Source organism: Gymnodraco acuticeps, unplaced genomic scaffold (assembly GCF_902827175.1).
Source record: "Gymnodraco acuticeps unplaced genomic scaffold, fGymAcu1.1, whole genome shotgun sequence".
NCBI classification, from domain to species: Eukaryota; Metazoa; Chordata; class Actinopteri; order Perciformes; family Bathydraconidae; genus Gymnodraco; species Gymnodraco acuticeps.
This window is the reverse complement of record NW_022991431.1, coordinates 137,160-155,800: the sequence shown is the minus strand read 5'-3', so window position 1 is coordinate 155,800 and position 18,641 is coordinate 137,160. Positions and strand designations below refer to the sequence as shown.

Genomic DNA, 18,641 nt, shown 5'->3' with positions numbered 1-18,641 from the left:
GTGACAATTTAAAGCTATTAAATGTCTAATTATCACAAAAAGGTCATGTATGAATATATTATGACGGATGATAAGAAAGTCAAACTGACGGTTACTTCAAATATTCTCATTGAGCAGGTAATTGTTTAGCAGTAAAAAGGCTTTTGCAAAAGTGACTGAGTAATCTGTGCACATTCAAAGTAAGTGTGAAGAAGGGCTAAAAGACAGTTCATATGTTCTTTATAAGGATGTATTTGTTTCCCTGACACAAGAGAATAAAAAAAGGAATAATAAAGAGAAAACATTGTGGCATCTAAGGAGTGCATCCCTAAATGAAAGCTGTGTTACTGTGGAACATGTGATGGTTAACTGCCTCTTCTGTCATGTCTCCGTATCCTGTGGAGCTCACTGTGTTTTCCGCATTACCTCTCTGATGTTTATTATTCTACTCTAGCTCTTAAGAGTTTCTACCATGTCCAACATGTGTACAGCTGCGCTCAAGTCTTAGTAGTTGTTATAGAAGGAACAGGGTCAGATGTTGCACATCCTGACAAATCTGACGGACTGAAAAGACTACTCTTTTTTCCCATAATTCCTTGTAAAAAAAATGTTTGTGGAGCTTGAAAAACTTGCACCCATCATGTTTCTCTCTTCTTCTTTTTTCCGCCATTGATCTGCTTCTCCTGCTAGGTTATTATTATTGCCGCTGCTGCTGCTCTCTGGCTGTTGTAATGAGAATGCAAAAAATATCTTCAACAGGAAAAACCATGATGTGGAATAATTTCAATCCAAATTAAATTGTCTGTGAATATGTTTCAGTTGTGTGTGTGGAATGTCTTTTTTATCTGTATACGACATAGGATAGTAAATGTCTACCACTCTTTTATTGACACCAGTAATCACTACCGTAGTAAGAGTTTGGTTTGCCATAGAGTGGCGAAGTCCCTCCCCTTCCGGTGGACCTCCATGGGACCTTATTTCGGAAAATTATGTATTGAAGTCAATGGAGAGAGAGATTATCTTTTGATCCCGTTTGAATTTTGCCACGAATTACACATATGATGTTTGTCAATTTAAAAGATAATTTTGCCGGTCAAAAAAAAAAAAAGTCGTAAAACTGTGAAGTAACACATTTTTTTTGTGGAACGGTCATTGAACTACATCTCTTATTAGCCTTAACATGAAGTAACATTAAGTAACCCAAAATGTTAAACAGTAAGAGTAGTAGTCATATTTCGTGAACCCTTTGAAGAGTAGGCTACTGTCACACCGGTGTGATCATTCTATAATACACCATTTAAGCCCGGGGGAGAAGTGCTAACGCTAACGCTACATTAGCATCGGCGATCTTTTCTACTTCATGCTATCTGCACAAATGGTTGACATTAAACATTAAAAAGACCAGGCAGTTCAGAGAGAATCAAAGGAAGGCAGGCAGGCAGCTTTTCATGACATTCTTCTGGACGTGGTGATAGTGAGGGTAGTTAATCCCTTGTTTAGCAAGACAGTAGTGACGACCATCTTGGTGATATGTGTTGTTGTGCAAGACCAGAGATGCAGTTCATTGACCGTTTCACACAAACAAATGTGTTACTTCACAGTTTTACGACCATTTTTTTTTTTTGACTTGCAAAATTATCTTTTAAATTGACAAACATCATATGTGTAATTCGTGGCACAATTCAAACGGGATCAAAAGATAATCTTTCTCTCTCCATTGACTTCAATACATGATTTTTCCCCGTAAGCCTGTGAGATGGTATCGACAACCCAGTGGGGCAGCCACTGGTTAGAGGGCATAACCTCCTTTAGTGCCGCCATGGCAAAATCAAGAGTTGCTCCTACTGCCGTATACGGGCAGTAGCCTCGATATACGCCCTTTGGGCACCCCCAGGGCACAGCAACTTCGACGTGCCGTACTCCTGAATGTCAAAGCGTGCCAGCTGGGCAGGCTGATTGAAGTGGGTTTGTGGAAGGACCCTGGGCAGGAATGCCACATTTGTCCAAAGGGCAACACCTGAGAGTCCCACCTGGGGCATGTGTCGTTTATGGAGAGGACATGCAACTCCCCAACTCGCTTCCCTGAGGCTATGGCAAGCAGAAATGCTGCCTTCGTGGGCAGCCACCTAAGCCTGGGCCAGGGGCTTGAAGGGAGGAGATGATAGGGCATCCGGCCATGCCGTAAAGCCCCTCTCATAAAGAGGGACACCGACCTGTGGCACCCCACCAGTTGGGGTAGAAAGTGCGTGAGTGCAAGCTGCACAGCCCGAAGCTCTAGCACGTTGACATGGCGTGCACCCTCCTGGGCAGACCGCTGACCCTGAACGGTCCTGCCCTGCCGCACTGCACCCCACCCTGAGAGACATGCACCTATGGTGATGGTCTCCTGGCGGGATGGGATGGCGCCCATGGGCACGCCCATCAGGAGATAGGCCCTGCCCCTCCAGCGTGACAGAGAGTGGAGGCAACGCTGCAACACCCTGACTTCCCTGTGCCTGTGCCACTTGGCGTCCAAGTGAAGGCTGTTCAGCCACATCTGCATGGGGCGCAACGACAGCGGGCCTAAGGGCCCAGCGGCCGAGACAGCCGCCAGTCTGCCCAAGGGCCGGAGGAGCTGAATATAAGGCACCATGTTGCCCGGCCCACGTGGAAGTAGGCATCCCTCAAGTCCACGGTTGAGAACCAACCTGTGCATGTGCTGTGGTCAGCATATAGAATGGCAGCACCTTCAGGAATCTGTTGATTCCTCTGAGGTCCAAGTTCTATGAGGTGTGATTTGTGCCAAAGACTGAACTAACTGAGCAGCCCATCGTGTCGATAGTCGCCAGGTCGCCTACCATGCCGTGAACTATGCCGCGAGAGAAGTAACGTGACACTGTCGTCTGAGAAGCTACGTGACGTCTGCGTCTGAAGTTACTTTACTTTGGTAGTTATCACCAAATAACCCAGTAATGTTACAGCTACTTAGTTGCTGTTCAAGCTAGACTCTATTTCAATATAGTTTTGGTATTAAAATAATGTTAGACCTCTTGTATGCCCTGAACACAAAAAGAACCACAGACAAGAATATATATTTTTAATTATCTAAATGATAACAAAGGCTGAAAAAACAGGAGAAGCCTGTTTTCCCTTGGTCTCCAGGAAAAAATGCCACTGTATATCACCAAGTTTTCATATAGTTTTGTGTGTGAAATACACGTTTCTGGAAAAACGTTTTTCCAGAAACGGCAAACTAGCCCTTGGCAACAACACCTGGACCTGACCCTCAAGACTAAACGAGCGCTGCTCAGTTTTTGGGGTGGGGTTATAAGCGCATGTAAAATACAATTTGACTGCTGCAGGCTATGCGAAAAGTTGTTCAATACACAGTTGGACTAAAAAAATTCTGTAAAAGTGTTGTTCCATTGTTTTCATTTTATATTAAAATCACAATACATGTTGAAGTTTTTTTTCCTTCTGCCCATATTAAAATGTTCTGCTAAAATCCATTTAGTCCCCATTTTGCTTTGAATTTTAACCAGGTAACATATTGTTCCAGCTTGGATTTTTACATAAACTTTACAACTAAAATGTTGACAAAAATGTTGAGTTTTACTTTACGACAGCTGTAGTTGTCTGCCTGTATTGTCTGTGTTTTATTTGTTCATGCTGCCCTCGTGCCCAGGTCGCTCTTGAAAAAGAGATTTTAATCTCAATGAGACCTGGTTAAATAAAATGTTTAATAAAATAGCAGTTGTAGTTGTTAATCAATCAAAAAGCTCCATACAAAGAATGTATAGCATAATCATCGCAAAAAATACGTTTTGAATACTGAAATGACTTTTTCCATTCTTATGATTAAGGTACATTGACCACGTTCAGTGTGCGGCAACCTAACAACCCTTAAAGTTAAATCACTGGGATGACCAGCTTTTCTAGCAGTGCTCCTGAATGTGGTCTGATCACATACTTCATATACTTGTGTCTGTGGACTGCACACTCCATTTGCAAAAGTATATAACCTCATTTGGCCAATAATAGTTATATTGAACGAATCAATTACAAATCCTGGGTGTAGGTCCTCACCCTCTTGAAAATAATGTGTTCAGTGTATGAAATGAAGGGTCAAAATAAGTTAAATGACACATACGATACAAAAATGACAGTGTTCACCAGTAGCACCTGTTCTTTTAATATAAAACATGTTTTCTGAGCCTATACAAATCAATACTCCAACTACTCAGAAACAAATAGTATGCCTGTACATTTCAAAAGAGATGGAAACTGTGACGTTTTATTGCAGAAACATATTGTACCCCAAGATGGCAGTGTTGATTAGTAAACACTGGGAGTTTCTGTTGCATTCGCTGGAGGGCTAATTGTAAATCAACTTTTTTTAATTGTATTAAGTTTGTACACAATATCTTTGGGAGGATGGATGCCTGTCGCTTTTTTCTGTCTTCTATGTGTGGGTTTTCTTACAGATTATTTTCACTTTATTTCATGGAGCAAGAACATACTTGAATGAAAAATCGAGTTCAACGTCCGTACATTCAATTTCTTCAGCAAATTATTGTTTTAACTTCCTACTGCTATTTCGCTGTTCATAACTCAATATCACCTTACCTTACCAGTAGTGTACATGATTTTTGCATGGTCATTGAATATGAATTAGCATTTTATGTAGGCCTAAATTAATATAATTGATATTTACTATTTACTATGATTAACCTGCATTAAAAAGGTAAGGTAAATTAAGGTACGTTTATTAATATAGCACATTTCAGACGCATAGGCAATTCAAAGTGCTTTACATGATCATTAACACATGATAGTAGAACAGAGAGAGGAACACAATAAATAAACATAATGGAATAACAGTTTCATAAAAACAATGCATTAATGAGATATAAAATATTTTTAAAACGACATTGTAAATATGGTAAGCGCTAAAACAAGTTAAAAGGCATCTGGGTAAGCGGTTGTAAAAAGTAGTGTTTTTAGCCTTGACTTAAAAGAACTCAGCGTTGGTGAAGACCTCAGGTTTTCTGGAAGTTTATTCCATTTGTGGGGAGCATAAAAACTAAAAGCAGCTTCGGCGTGTTTGGTTCTGAGCCGGGTACAATGAGTAAGCCCGGCCCCGATGATCTCAGAGCTCTGGGGGGCTCGTAACAGGGCAACATGTCAGACATATATTGGAGTCCCAAACCATTTAATGCTTTATAAGTTAACAATATAATTTAAAAATCGATTCTGTAAGCTACTGGTAGCCAGTGCAGAGACCTGAGTACTGGGGTGATGTGTTCTACTCTTTTTGTTTTGGTCAGGACTCTGGCAGCGGCGTTCTGGATTAGTTGTAGTTTTCTAACTGATTTTTTACAGAGACCTGTAAATACACTATTACAGTAATCAAGCCTGCTGAAAACAAAGGCATGAACTCGTTTTTCAAGGTCTTGTTGAGACATGAATGTTCTAAGTCTGGCTATGTTTTTCAGGTGATAGTATGCTGATTTAGTAAATGTGTTGATATGGGATTTGAAATTGAGGTCGGGGTCCAGAACTACGCCTACATTTCTCACCTTTTCCGATGTATTTAGCAGTAGGGCTTCTAGTTTAGCGCTTACTTCAGCCCGTTCCTCCCTTTTGGCACCAAAGATAATTGTCTCTGTTATGTTTTTGTTTAATTGTAGGAAATTGTTGCTCATCCAGCTACTGATTTGTTCCATGCAGTTGGTGAGGGATTGTAATGGTCCGTAGTCGCCAGGCTTTATTGTAATGTATAACTGAGTGTCATCTTCATAATTGCGGTACGACATTTTGTTAACTTTTAGGATCTGGGCTAGTGGAAGCATGTATATGTTAAATAGAATTGGACCAAGAATCGACCCTTGGGGAACTCCACAAGTCATTGCAGTTTGTTGCGATTTAAAAGAACCAACAGACGAAGTCCCTGTCCTGCAGATACAATTTGAACCAATTAAGTGCTTTGCCAGATAAACCAACACAGTTTTCTAGTCTGTCCATAATATTTTGTGGTCCACTGTATCAAAGGCGGCACTGAGGTCCAGCAGTGCCAAAATAGTTATGTTTCCCTTGTGTTTAAATATATATCGTTTAAGACCCTCATAAGTGTGGTCTAAGTGCTGTGATGGGCTCTGAATCCAGAATGGAGAGCATCAAAGCAGTTATTTTGTGCCAAAAAAAAAAGTTGAGTTGATGGAAAACAGCTTTTTCTATAATTTTACCCAAGAAGGGTAGGTTTGAAATTGGCCTATAATTCTGCATGATTGAGCTGTCTAGGTTGTTTTTGTTTTTAAAGAGGCTTGATTACTGCTGTTTTTATTGGTTTTGGGAACTGTCCCGAGCTGAGGGAGGTGTTGACTATCTCTAGTAGCTCTGATGCCATGCAGTTAAAAACATTTTTCAGGAAGCTTGTGGGAATACTATCTAAGCAGCAGGAGGAAGAACTTAAATGCAACACTATGTCTTCAAGGGCATTATGGCTGATGGAATCAAACTGTGTCTTGCGGATTAAGTGTATTTTAAGAGGATGAATGGTTGCCATAGACCCCTTTCCCGAAATGGAGGCACTCACCGTTAATCTTATATTTTCAATTTTGGTTGTAAAAAATGATGCAAATTTGTTGCATGACTCAGTAGAGAGGAGTTCAGGGGCAATTAGTATGCGGGGGTTTGATAGCCGGTCAACAGTTGAAAATAACACACAGGTGTTATTGCTGTTTTTGCTGATTATATCAGAGAAAAAGGAGCGTCTTGCGTTCCGTAGTTCGTGATTATAACTATGAAGACTGTCCTTAAATATCTCAAAATGAATGAGAAGATGTGACTTGCGCCACCTGCGTTCCGCTTTTCTACAATGTTGTTTGCGCAGCCTCACTAGCGTGGCATTTCTCCATGGTGCTTTATTACCAGAGGTTGGTTTTGCTTTAGCAGGGGCAAGAGCATCAATCAGACATGTCGTTTTTGACCTGAAATTATCCACCATATCATCAACACTGTTGGATGGAAGTCTGATAGTGGAGGAGAAAGCCTCAATAAACAACTTGTGTCTTCAGTTATGTGTCGTTTTGTGAGAATCTGTGTTGTCCCTTTAAATGCTGATATTCATTTTGAAAAAGATGCAGGAGTGATCCGAGAAGCCAACATCAGTGACCATGAGGTTAGAAATATTGAGACCTTTGGTTATAATAGGTCAAGAGTGTGGCCCAATTTCTGACTGGGCCCTGTCACATGCTGGGTTTGTCCATAGCTGTCCAGAATATTATAACATTCGATAGCTCTACTGTCCTTGGGGTTGTCAACATGAATGTTGAAGTCACCAACCATGAGTATACAGTCAAAATCTATGCAAATAATCGACAATAGTTCAGACAAATCATCACAACATTTTACAGAATATTTTGGTGGTCTGTAGATAGTTATAAACAGTGCTCGACAGAAGGAATTACATTGAACGGCTAGGTATTCAAAAGAGGGAAATGATTGCTATTTTCTTGCATTGAAAAGCATTATTAAATATAGCGGCAACACCTCCTCCTTTTCTGTGTGCTCTGTTTTCACCCAAAAAATATAAATTTGGTTGTGCTGTTTCAATGAGAACAGCTCCACTGTTGTTCTCGTCTAGCCAGGTTTCTGTTAAAAACATGAAGTTAAGGCTAATAATAATAATAATAATTGTTAATACAATCATTAATTAAAAATGACTTGCCTGACAAGGACCTGACATTTAAAACAGCGCACTACGTTCTCTTGAACTGAGTGGGGTGTTATGGGGACAGTTATCAGGTGTGCACTGTTTCTTGTACGTAGAGGGCAGTAGCGTGGCGTGGGGAAAAATGTAGGGGAAGCCCATTTTTTGGGTCGGGGGGTGGTCAATAACGTAACCAGATGAGTGATTACAGCGCCCGGTATCATTTGACACACATTTGTATCACACAGATGCAGGACTTGCACACGCCTGTTATCTAACCGACAGGTCCGCACGCACTCTCCAGCTGAAACTCTCTCCTTATTAATTTAAGCATTTTACTTATTAATGTATGCAGACAATCACACAATCTATGTGATTTTTGGATTTACCGTGCCTCTCAATTGCCCGTGACAGGTTGGCAAGGTCGATGAATCCTGAAGTTGCCCAAGGATTGTTCAGGGAGCACGTATCCTTGTCAAAAAGAAGACATGGCCAGCAAATTAGACGCTGAAGTTTAGCGCTTCCAGTTAGCCACTCCGTGCAGACATAATTGTCCTCATTGAACGTCCGATTCTCTCCCTTTTTCCTCTGCGTACACACAGCTCGAGTGCGGGCATTGGCCTGTCATCTGATTTAATTTGTAGTTGCTGCTGTAGCGGAAGTTTAGTAAAGTTATGTTTGATTAAGTACGCCAAATCTCCACCCTCCATAATACTTCATTTGCTTGATAATTTCTAACGGCGGTGATGACAGTTACAGTATTAAAACTGATGTTGATGTGATTTGATTGGATGGCAGTGTCCAATCAAATCGCCAGCCGCCAGCCGCCTCTGAAGGGAAGCAAGAGGCGGCTAGCTTCCCTTGGCATGGCCCTGACCAATCACAGGTTGGCAGGGGCATCACGTGGGCCTCATCTGATTGGTCAATCCCTCCATTTTTTTTCACCAAGGGAAGCTAGATTCGGCTGGCCTCCTCTCGCAACAGTGAGTGCAATCTACTGTTTCACCATAACATCTAGAGGGGCGCTGTTTGTTTCACTCTTTGTAAAATACTCAATGAGAATGGGGGAGAGCCGGGCCGGCAGCAACACACAGCAAAGGAGAATTATCGAAACAAAACAAAGTGTTTGTATTTATTTATTTAAATTATAACTACAATCCGAAAAAACAGGGGAAGCCTGGCTTCCCTTGGCCTCCGGGAGAAAACGCCACTGGTAGAGGGCAGGGTGGGTACCTTTTGTTGATGCTTCTGAGCACAGGGATAGGGAGTTGTATAGGCTTTGAGTTCCCTGGCTCCTCATCATGTCCATCAGAGAAGACATATGGATAACCGGGTAAACAGTCTGACAGTCTGTGTGAAACAGAGGTGCCCAGTACGTCGACCGCGGGGGCAATACTGGTAGATCGCGAGTCATTCATAAAAAAAAAAAAAAAATACAGCTCCGTTAAAATAGACAAAACAGGTTTTGATCCCTCCTCCCTTGGCCTCCCTGCCACTTAATTCAGGAGTTTACTTGATTGACAGAAAAAGCGACCTATCGCTTTCCAATCTGTTAACCCAGAATGCAAAGCGATACAAAAGTGCCGGGAAAATTCAAATTAAGTTAGAGACAAGAGACAAACAACAAAATGAGTGCGGGACCGAGCAAGAAGCTAAAGACAAACCACTTCCACCCAGAATGGGAGGAAGAATATATTTTTTTAATGTCACATTCAAAGGTTATTATTAGGGCCGGGACTTTAACGCGTTAATTAAGATTAATTAATTACACAAAAATTAACGCGTTAAAAAAATTAACGCATTTTAATCGCACTTATTTTTGCACCGCGGAACGTTTCTCACTGGATGAGTTTCAGGCGTACCGATTATACTGGAGCACCAACTAACGTTCATGACTTCAGACAACAACAAACCACAGTGAACAACAGTGGGAAATGTTGTTTTAAAAAACGGACGGATGGAAGCGTCGATAAGAGCACGGTTGTGTGCAAATTATGCAAAAAGGAATTCGCATATCACCGCAGCACATCAAGCCTCAAGTATCACCTCAATGCAAAACATATAGCAGCTAGCGTGGAAGCTAGCGTGGACGTTAGCCTCTTTTATCGCTTTCACACCAAAAAGAGCCGGTACTCAAATTAGTTCATGAGAACCTTTTTACCCCCACGAAAGTCCCTGCTAGAGAGCAGAGAGCTGCTAGAGAGCAGGGACTTTCGTACGGCTCTCTTGTGAGAAAAGAGCTATATTTCTGATTGGCTGGGCGGATTGCAAACCACGCCCCGTAAAACTCCCAAAAAGTTTTGTGAAGCCGCCATTTTATTATCCTCGCATTAGCATTATTAGCATTAGCCCAGCGCAGAAACGCAGAGAGACTAACTTATGGCAACACAAAATAAAACATGGGAGCGGTGGAGATGAGGAGGTGTCGGCGTTCTGGCGATTTACTCGGAAGGCTTCAGTAGAAGCTGCTGGGACTCCCAGCAGCTTCTACTGAAGCCTTCCCCAACTCCGGGGACTTCCGGCCGGGGACTTTGGGCGGCAGTATACGCCGTGAAGTGATTTGCGGCCTGCCAGTAAACCCAAAGAAGAAGAAGAAGAAGAAGTAACGTCAGCGGCTTCATTTGCCTAATCCACCCCCAGGTTCAAAGAGTTCTCATGAACCTTTGTGGGAAAAGTACTGCGGTGTGAATGCGCCTAATGGTATACTAAAATCCATGTGAAAAAAAATTGCTTCTCACTGTTCTTAGGTCAAATATGTATATGCGATTAAAAATGCGATTAATTTCGATTAATTAATTACAAAGCCTCTAATTAATTAGATTAATTTTTTTAATCGAGTCCCGGCCCTAGTTATTATGTGTAAAGCAAGCGTCGCTCTGCCAAAGAAAGGTAACGTGGAGAGGCATTATCGGAGTGTTCACAAGGCATATGACAGCGACTTCCCTCCGAGTAGCGAGTTATTGCCGCTGAATAACGTTTATTAGGGAATGTTTAAATAACCACAGACACCAGAATTATATAATTTAACAACAGAAAAAGGCAGGAATTGCATTGGACCCGCCCCCCGACGACGCCGGCCAATAGGAGAAGACCTCAGATGACAACAGGAAGAGCAAGCCAATAATTGATCTCTTCCACCTGCTGACCTGGACTGACCGGTCGGATGAGGAGAGCGCCTCCACTCGCACATTTCATTTTGTACACCACCGCATCTTTTGTGTAATTAAATGCTGTTAACTTTTACAAGCTTCCCTTGACTCTTTTCAGCCTTCAGGGTTCTAGAATAGACTAACACTACAAAAACATTATCTTGCAGTCTTAGTGTCGCCAACTAGTTTCTAATATGCAAAAAGACAAACAAATGCGTCTATGGTCGGTGTATTTTTGATCTTTCCAATCCAGACGAGATCTCTCTCCCCCGTCTGTGTGCGAGGGGGCGGGGCAGTTTACACACACACAGCTGCTACATGCAGCAACACACGGAGGAGATGGCGGAGAGAAGCGCTCCAAGGTGTGGTTAAATGTTACCCGACAATGCTCCTTGCCAAGAGAGTTTAGCATGTAAGGGCGGTAACACGAGCAATTTGTCTAAATATTTATCAAAAGTGCACCACATCCAAACGGAGGAATGCACCGGGCTCGACTGTCTTTCTAGTAGCTCTGTAGCCCCCCCATCGGAGTTAACTCAATTATACAAACATGGGTTAATGATTAGAGGTAACAGAGTTACTCTTTATTTTGTTAACGTTTCAGCTATTCTGTTTACAGTTCTGACATATAATACGATTTGTTAAAACATTGTTGTTTCTTTTGATGTGAAATATTATTTATTTTATTTAAATAAAAAGCAATGTTAATTTTGTTCAGTTAATTTAATAATATATGTATTTTTGAATCAAGTATTCATCTTTATTGTCTTCATTGTTAGTTTCCACATGCCTAAAACAACCTCAAGCTAAATCTAAAAGTTGATGGCTAAACAAGAGGGTTTGAGAAATTGTGCAAGGCATAATAGTCCGAATAGTCGATTAATCGTTTAATTAATCGATAGATTAATCGATTATCAAATGAGTCGTTTGTTGCAGCCCTATTATCCCATGTATAAATAAAACGTGTTATTCAGCAACCCTTGCAATTTGGGATTTTATTTTTGGTTGGTAGACCTCGGTGATCTGGTCATTTCAAAAGTAGCTCACCAGCCAAAAAAGTGTGGGCACCCCTGGGGCCCTTCTCACTTCTCTTATTTTTCATTTCCTCGCTCCTCGGTCTCGGTCTCAATGGAAGTTGATTTGTCTGTGCCATCTTGAGTAGCGTCCCAATGGCCTTATTTTTGCCGGAGGATCGAGGAGCGAGGATCGAGGAGCTATAACCGAGGAACCACCAGACCATCCTTCGATGAAATCCTCAGACACTCGCCCCGCTCCCTTACTGTGTATCGCTCACTGATTGGACGAGGCAGGGCATGCACTGATCTGATGCTTCTTGACATGAGAGCAGAGTGAAGAAAATACATGAACCTTACGGGAGTCACTCCTCAGTTTATACCGTGTTTTGTTTCAATTCATGTATAATTTAGTTACAAATATGTGATATATCTGAACAACAAAGTGGTCAAAAATCATTTTATTCATTTTTTCGAAATATTTTCATGATCGCTTTTTTCGTTTTACATTTTCATTTATTGTCATTTCCATTCAGTCAGTCATTAAGTGCTATTTAAAATGTTAATGTGCTAGATATCCACACAAACAAACAAAGTGTGCAATCCAATGAATGTTAATCTAACTGGGTTTTGATAGATAACATATCTCTTTTTCTTCTCTGAATTATTTTATTTATTTTGTGCACTCTAATCAATATTAATCCAACTAATGTTCGTTTATACATTTTAAGAATGGCGTTTCTCTTTTTTGAGAATTAGTTCTTATTTTATTTATATGGGTCTACAACAGATGATACAAATGTTTGTGTCAGTAAATGTGTACTAACAGAGGCGGGGGGTGTTTGTGGAAATAACGGGGACAGATCATGGATTGCTGGCTGCTGTCAGACGATCTGCTGTGCAGCGTCATCACAAACGGACGTCGCTTCACGTGACACTCCGGAGGAACTCTTAAAACTAATTTCCCTGCTTCTCGTGGTTTCCTTGCATCTCTCCATGCTTCCCTGGTGGGAGGGACTAGTCGCAGGGAAACGACGCAAGTGAGGGACGCAAGGAATCCATTTAACTGAAGTGAGAAGGGCCCCTGGTGTGAAACATCGTTGTGAAGAGGTTTCCTTATGGGCCGCTGGGTGGCGTCAGTGAGCAGGATGGGGTGTGTATGTTGCAATGAAGAAGAGTTACCATCAGTGACCGGTGTTGTGTCCAGGTGGCGCTGGTCCAGGTCATGGTCCAGGTATGCTCCAGCAGATTGTCATGTGCGTTTGGCAGAGGAGACAGCGTGAGCTATGGCACGTGTGCCCCATGGAGTGCACTGTAAAAGTCAGTAAGGCTATTGAAAGTCATATTTAAAACATTTGTGTTTGCATACAATGACTTTTTAAATTAACCTACTGGCAGCATTTAACGATGATTATGTACCAAACACAAATCATTAGTATAACAATTAGGTTTAAAACTAATTTGAGAGGCACTGGAGCGCGGGAAATATTACGAGGGGCTCGTGAAGGCATCACATTGCAGCCTACAGTTAAGGAAGCTCGCGCTCACTACAGAGGGCTTCAGTCAGCGGAACAGGAGCACTGCAGGTGTGTGTGTGTGTGTGTGTGTCCTTTATGTGTGTCAGAGAAGCCGTGTGTGGGTGGGTGTGTGTGTGTGTCTGTCTGGACTCACTTTTTCTTCAAACTAATGTAAAGGATCTCCTCGGATGAAGCCGTCTCCGCGGTAAGTCTGCTGTAACACTTGGAGCTCAGTACTGTTAGTCAAGTTCCTCTCTGGGGATTTCAACTCCTTATTTGTGTGATACGGTTGTCATAAGATGAGTTTACTATAAAGTGAGCCACTGTAGCATTGAGTGTAACCAACAACAGACAGGTCTTACCCTCTGAACCTGTTTAGTTTGACCTTCACTTTTCTTTTCTAACGCTGTACACGTGACTTCATGGTTCATAAAGTCAAAAATATACCTTTAATATTGATAGCCTATTTGGACTAGGACATTCGCACATGTTCATCCTGTGTACCTACACAAGTATTGGCTTCTAATGCTAAAACTATACAATATTCAATTTATGCATGGACCTGGTTCTCAATAATATACAATCTTATGGTCAACAAACTTTTAATTGCTAATTTTATCAATGTTATATTATTGCAACTGTCAAGTACTATCTGTATACAGGATTGGTGTGGACATGTTATATAGCCTATTGTATAGGCTGGACAGCAAGTGTTTCCTGTACAGTGAAACGCTAGAAAACTAGTGCTTTGATTGGTGGTTCTCTGCTTGCTCAGTCATATTCTGCTTGGAGCTATTAAATGAGGTTAAACCGCACTGACACATGCTCTGTAATTGCAAGTCATCAATTTCTGACAGCGTGAGTAAAGGAGGGAGGGAGGGAGGTAGAAAAAGAGGGGATGTTAAGCTAATTTTTTCTTTTAATGTTTATTTTATTATCTTTTCTTTTTAATGACTGATTTTAAATGCGATTTTCTTAATGTCTTTCATTTTTTGTAAAGCACTTTGAATTGCCTTGTGTTGAAAGGTGCTATATAAATAAACGTGCCTTGCCTTGCCTAATGGGAGAAAATCCAGGCTGATATGAGGCTCCCCTCTGCTGAAGCATCTGCTGCATCTAACACTGGAGATAATACATGAACACACACACACACACACACACACACACACACACACACACACACACACACACACACACACACACACACACACACACACACACACACACAGGATGCTATGAGGGGCCGTACAGGCCGTAATTCATACTGGTCCTCTCACACACATACATTCTCCTTTTACATTCATACATTTTCACTAGGGATGCACGATATTGGTTTTTTGAAACCGATACCGATAACTTCCTGCTTCTCAAGACCGATAACACATTTTTTTTTTACACCACTAATTATTTTAACGCGATTAACGCATGTGTATTTTTTGTCCTCGGCCGCCCCGTAGTTTCAGAGCGCATCGAGTTTAAAATACCATCTACAAGCTGATGCTGACAGCCCCGCTCCTGCCGCCCGCTTGTGGCAGACCACACTTCCACGCTCACCGGCAGGCACCGACTGGCTGTTGGGAGGACCGGGAGGGTGTGTGTATGTGTGGCCCGAGGGAGCGAGAGAGAGACCTTACGTGCATTGTTGTTGTTAGCATCTGGTGCTAGCTAGCTGCGCTAACGGATATAAGGAGCTGTTTAAATGAAAACAGAGGAGCGACATTTCGCCACAACTGCGCCGAGCACTTGACTTTATGCAGGAAGCCAGACAGTGGGACATTGTACGAAAAGTCAGCACACTCAGCACGGATAGTGCGCAACATAATTGCAGCGTCCAGGCAGCTCCGGTTCGAGCATATGCCTTGAGTTGCACATAGCTCCAATGCCCATACCACCGACGACATGTTTGTTTACTGTCCTGGCTTCACGGCCGCACACCATTTACGTCACAGCCAGGCATGAGTTAGGGAGCGCTGGATTTGTGAAGAACTCCCCTCTTCCTAAACCACTAATACCACAGTACTGGCAAAACGGGAGGAGCCGAGTGAAAAACAAGCGCCCCTCATCCCAATCCACCCACACCGCAGTATTTTTTTCTTTTTTTACCCAAAAAATATATTTTATATTATCGGGGCTATTAATACTGGTATCGGGTTTATCGGGATGACGTCATAATTCCTAAATCGGACCGATAATTATCGGTCCGATAATTATCGTGCATCCCTAATTTTCACTCTCATATACATATATATTTACACTCACACATTCATACATTCTGCTCTCATATTATCATATTTCAATGCACACATTCATACATTTTGCATCTCGTGCACATTCATTCAATGTTTACATTTAATATATATATTATAAATAATATATGCATGTCTGAAGACAATGTATGTATGCAAGAGAAGAATGCATGTATGTGGGAGATGAAGTATAGTGGAAACGGAAGGAGTATGGTTGAAACGGAAGGCAGGTCATTATCGCAGGTCATTATCGCGCGCTCAGAAGGTCGAGCGGGGCGGGCTCATGTTCAGAACTTCTCATTCAAATCAACATGATGGAGGGAGATTAATCCGTGTATCTTCGGACCTTTTGGGAGGGAGGCGTGTGGCGCAGTGGGTAGAGCCTTGGTGTTGGGACCAGGGGGTCACAGGTTCAAACCCCACTGCAGTCAGCATGTCGTTGTGTTCCTGAGACACTTCACCCTAAAGTGCTCCTGTCGGGATTGCCCACAGTATTGAGGATGTTGGTCGCTTTGGATAAAAGCGTCTAACATGTCATTTGTTTTTCTTTATTAAACAAGTATAGTATAGCTGTATAGTTTACATCTCCTAACAATGTTGACCATTTTAGACATAGGCTTATTATATTTACATCCATTTTCTGGGCTCAATGTGTGTCTTCGCCGTTTTCGTTGTGATCGCTAAATTCACCTCGTTTCCCCTTGTTTATAATAATATCACAGTTCCAAGCAAATGAGTGCTTTTGTTTTGAAATCACATCCGTGAGTTTTGATCCGTGAGCCCCTCGCTAGCCCCTCCAATGACCATTAGACCAGTAAGGTAAAAAGCAAAAATGCCTCGCAGACGCTCTTCCGTTTACTTTAGAAAAACAAATGGTCCTGTCACGGTGTGTGAAGCAGGTAGGACCCAAATGCAGATTAAAGTGAAAGTTCCTTTATTTCAAGGCTAGGTGATAACACAGACAGAACAGAACACTCACCGACAAACTAGTCATGACAAAAGACGAACCGACAAAGACAGACAGAAAAACCAGAACTTAAATACACACAAGACTAATCACACAAACAAGACACATGTGAGGAGGGAGGAGAAAACACAGGGGCACCAGGTGAACACAATTGGGTAATCAGACACACCAGGGAAACTAACGACAGGGAACCACAGACAAATCCAAACAAGACACAACGCAGACAGAAACAGGCAAGACAGGAAGTGAAGACCTTTCAAAATAAAACATGAAACAAGACAAGACAAAACACCATAAAGACAGATCGTGACAGGTCCGAAGATACACGGATTCATCTCCCTCCATCATGTTGATTTGAATCAGAAGTTCTGAACATGAGCCCGCCCCGCTCGACCTTCTCAGCCAATCACAGCGCAATAATGACCTGCCTTCCGTTTCAACCATACTCCTTCCGTTTCCACTATACTTTCTCTCTCACATACATGCATTCTTCTCTTACATACATATATTGTCTTCATACATACATACATTATTTATAATATTAAATGTAAACATTGAATGAATGTGCACAAGAGAAAAATGTATAAATATGTGAGTGACAACGTATGAATGTGTGAGTGTAAATATATATGTATATGAGTGTGAAAATGTATGAATGTAAAAGGAGAATGTATGTGTGTGAGAGGACCAGTATGAATTACGGCCTGTACGGCCCCTCATAGGATGCATGAGCACATGCAAAGACATCAAAGACTCCAGGCGACTTGAAGGAGCCTCCTGCAGCTAAATACAGCGGGCTGATGCCTTTTATATTGCAAATCTCATTTGAAAGGGATAGAGTTAAAAGGCCTCATTGCTATTGATGACAGTGAATTGATTGAGTGGCATTAGCACTTAGAAACAACACAGAACAAAAATTGAGGAAAAAGTTAAGCAGCAAAAGATAAATGCCTTAAACGTATAATGTACTATTGTAAGATTTGTGTTATTAACCTGCTTTGAAGTAGGTTTCAGAGCTATGCACATTTGCATGCATGCATTGTGCACACACAGTGGATCAGCACATGATGGCATTCATCCCTATGATCAAAGCTGCCTATTATACCAACAGGAGTGTTTTTCTCTGCAGCTATATGAATTCAGATGATTGCTCTGTCATCCCTGATCACACCACTACTGTAGATTACTGGAGGCTACTGTTAGCAAGAATAAGAGAGAGAATAGTTGAAGGACGGACATGGGCACGAATTAAGCAGAGGAACACATTTTAGAGTATGATGAGAGGAGCAAAAGATAATCTATAATGAATAATAATATGCTATCTGGGGGAGTGAAAGAAAACATAGTGGCAGGGAAAAATAGAAGCAATGATGCGTCTGCAGTTTATTAGGGGTTATTTTTGGTTTTCTGTCAAATGAGTGGAAGGAGGGGGAGAGAAGATCTAAGCAGGTGCTACACAGGTGGTTATAGTTATGTCTCTGTTATAGAGATACATTCTTGGATCAAAAGACAGAAAACCGAGAAAATATTAGAATGGATTCAGTTTGATATCTTTTCCTATATTACAGTGTACAGAAACCCCAAATACAAGTGTATGGGTTGAAGGATATAAGAACTGTTTTAGTAAAAACATAGTGTTTATACATTTGCAATTATAAAATAAATCGCCATTGATCGTCATGGAACATACCAACAAATATCATCCTCACACTTTCTTTATAGATACAAGCATCTTGTTGTGAGAATATAGATTGATAAAGGTTTGAGATGACTTGTGTGGAAAGATGTAAATACGTTTTCTGCATTTATGCTGCTTATACAAGCATTTATCATCTGGCATGTTAGCAAAAAACAATACAACTGAAACGATACAGCCCGGTCCTTTTTATTGTTTGGTTGTCATTTACTTCAACATGTTTGAAGTATGACATATCTACTCTAGTTTTTCATTGAGTGATTGATTCCTTTCAGAAGAAACAAAACATATATATATTTCGTTCCCTGGCATAAGCGAGGACAGGAGGTACATGGATGGACAGAGTGAAATGAGCTGTGTGTTGACAAAAGGGTGGAGGGTCGC

The 18,641-nt window shown here is 41.5% G+C and overlaps 1 protein-coding gene across 1 annotated transcript in view; it reads left to right on the top strand.

Moving 5' to 3' along the window:
- The first annotated feature begins 13,132 nt into the window (after positions 1-13,132).
- The window catches only part of ppfibp2b (PPFIA binding protein 2b), a 114,694-nt gene continuing 109,185 nt past the window's right edge, over positions 13,133-18,641 (top strand). The window contains exon 1 of the mRNA XM_034195855.1: positions 13,133-13,151. The gene's annotated coding sequence lies outside the window, so the exon portion shown is untranslated. The remainder of the gene's footprint in view (positions 13,152-18,641) is intronic.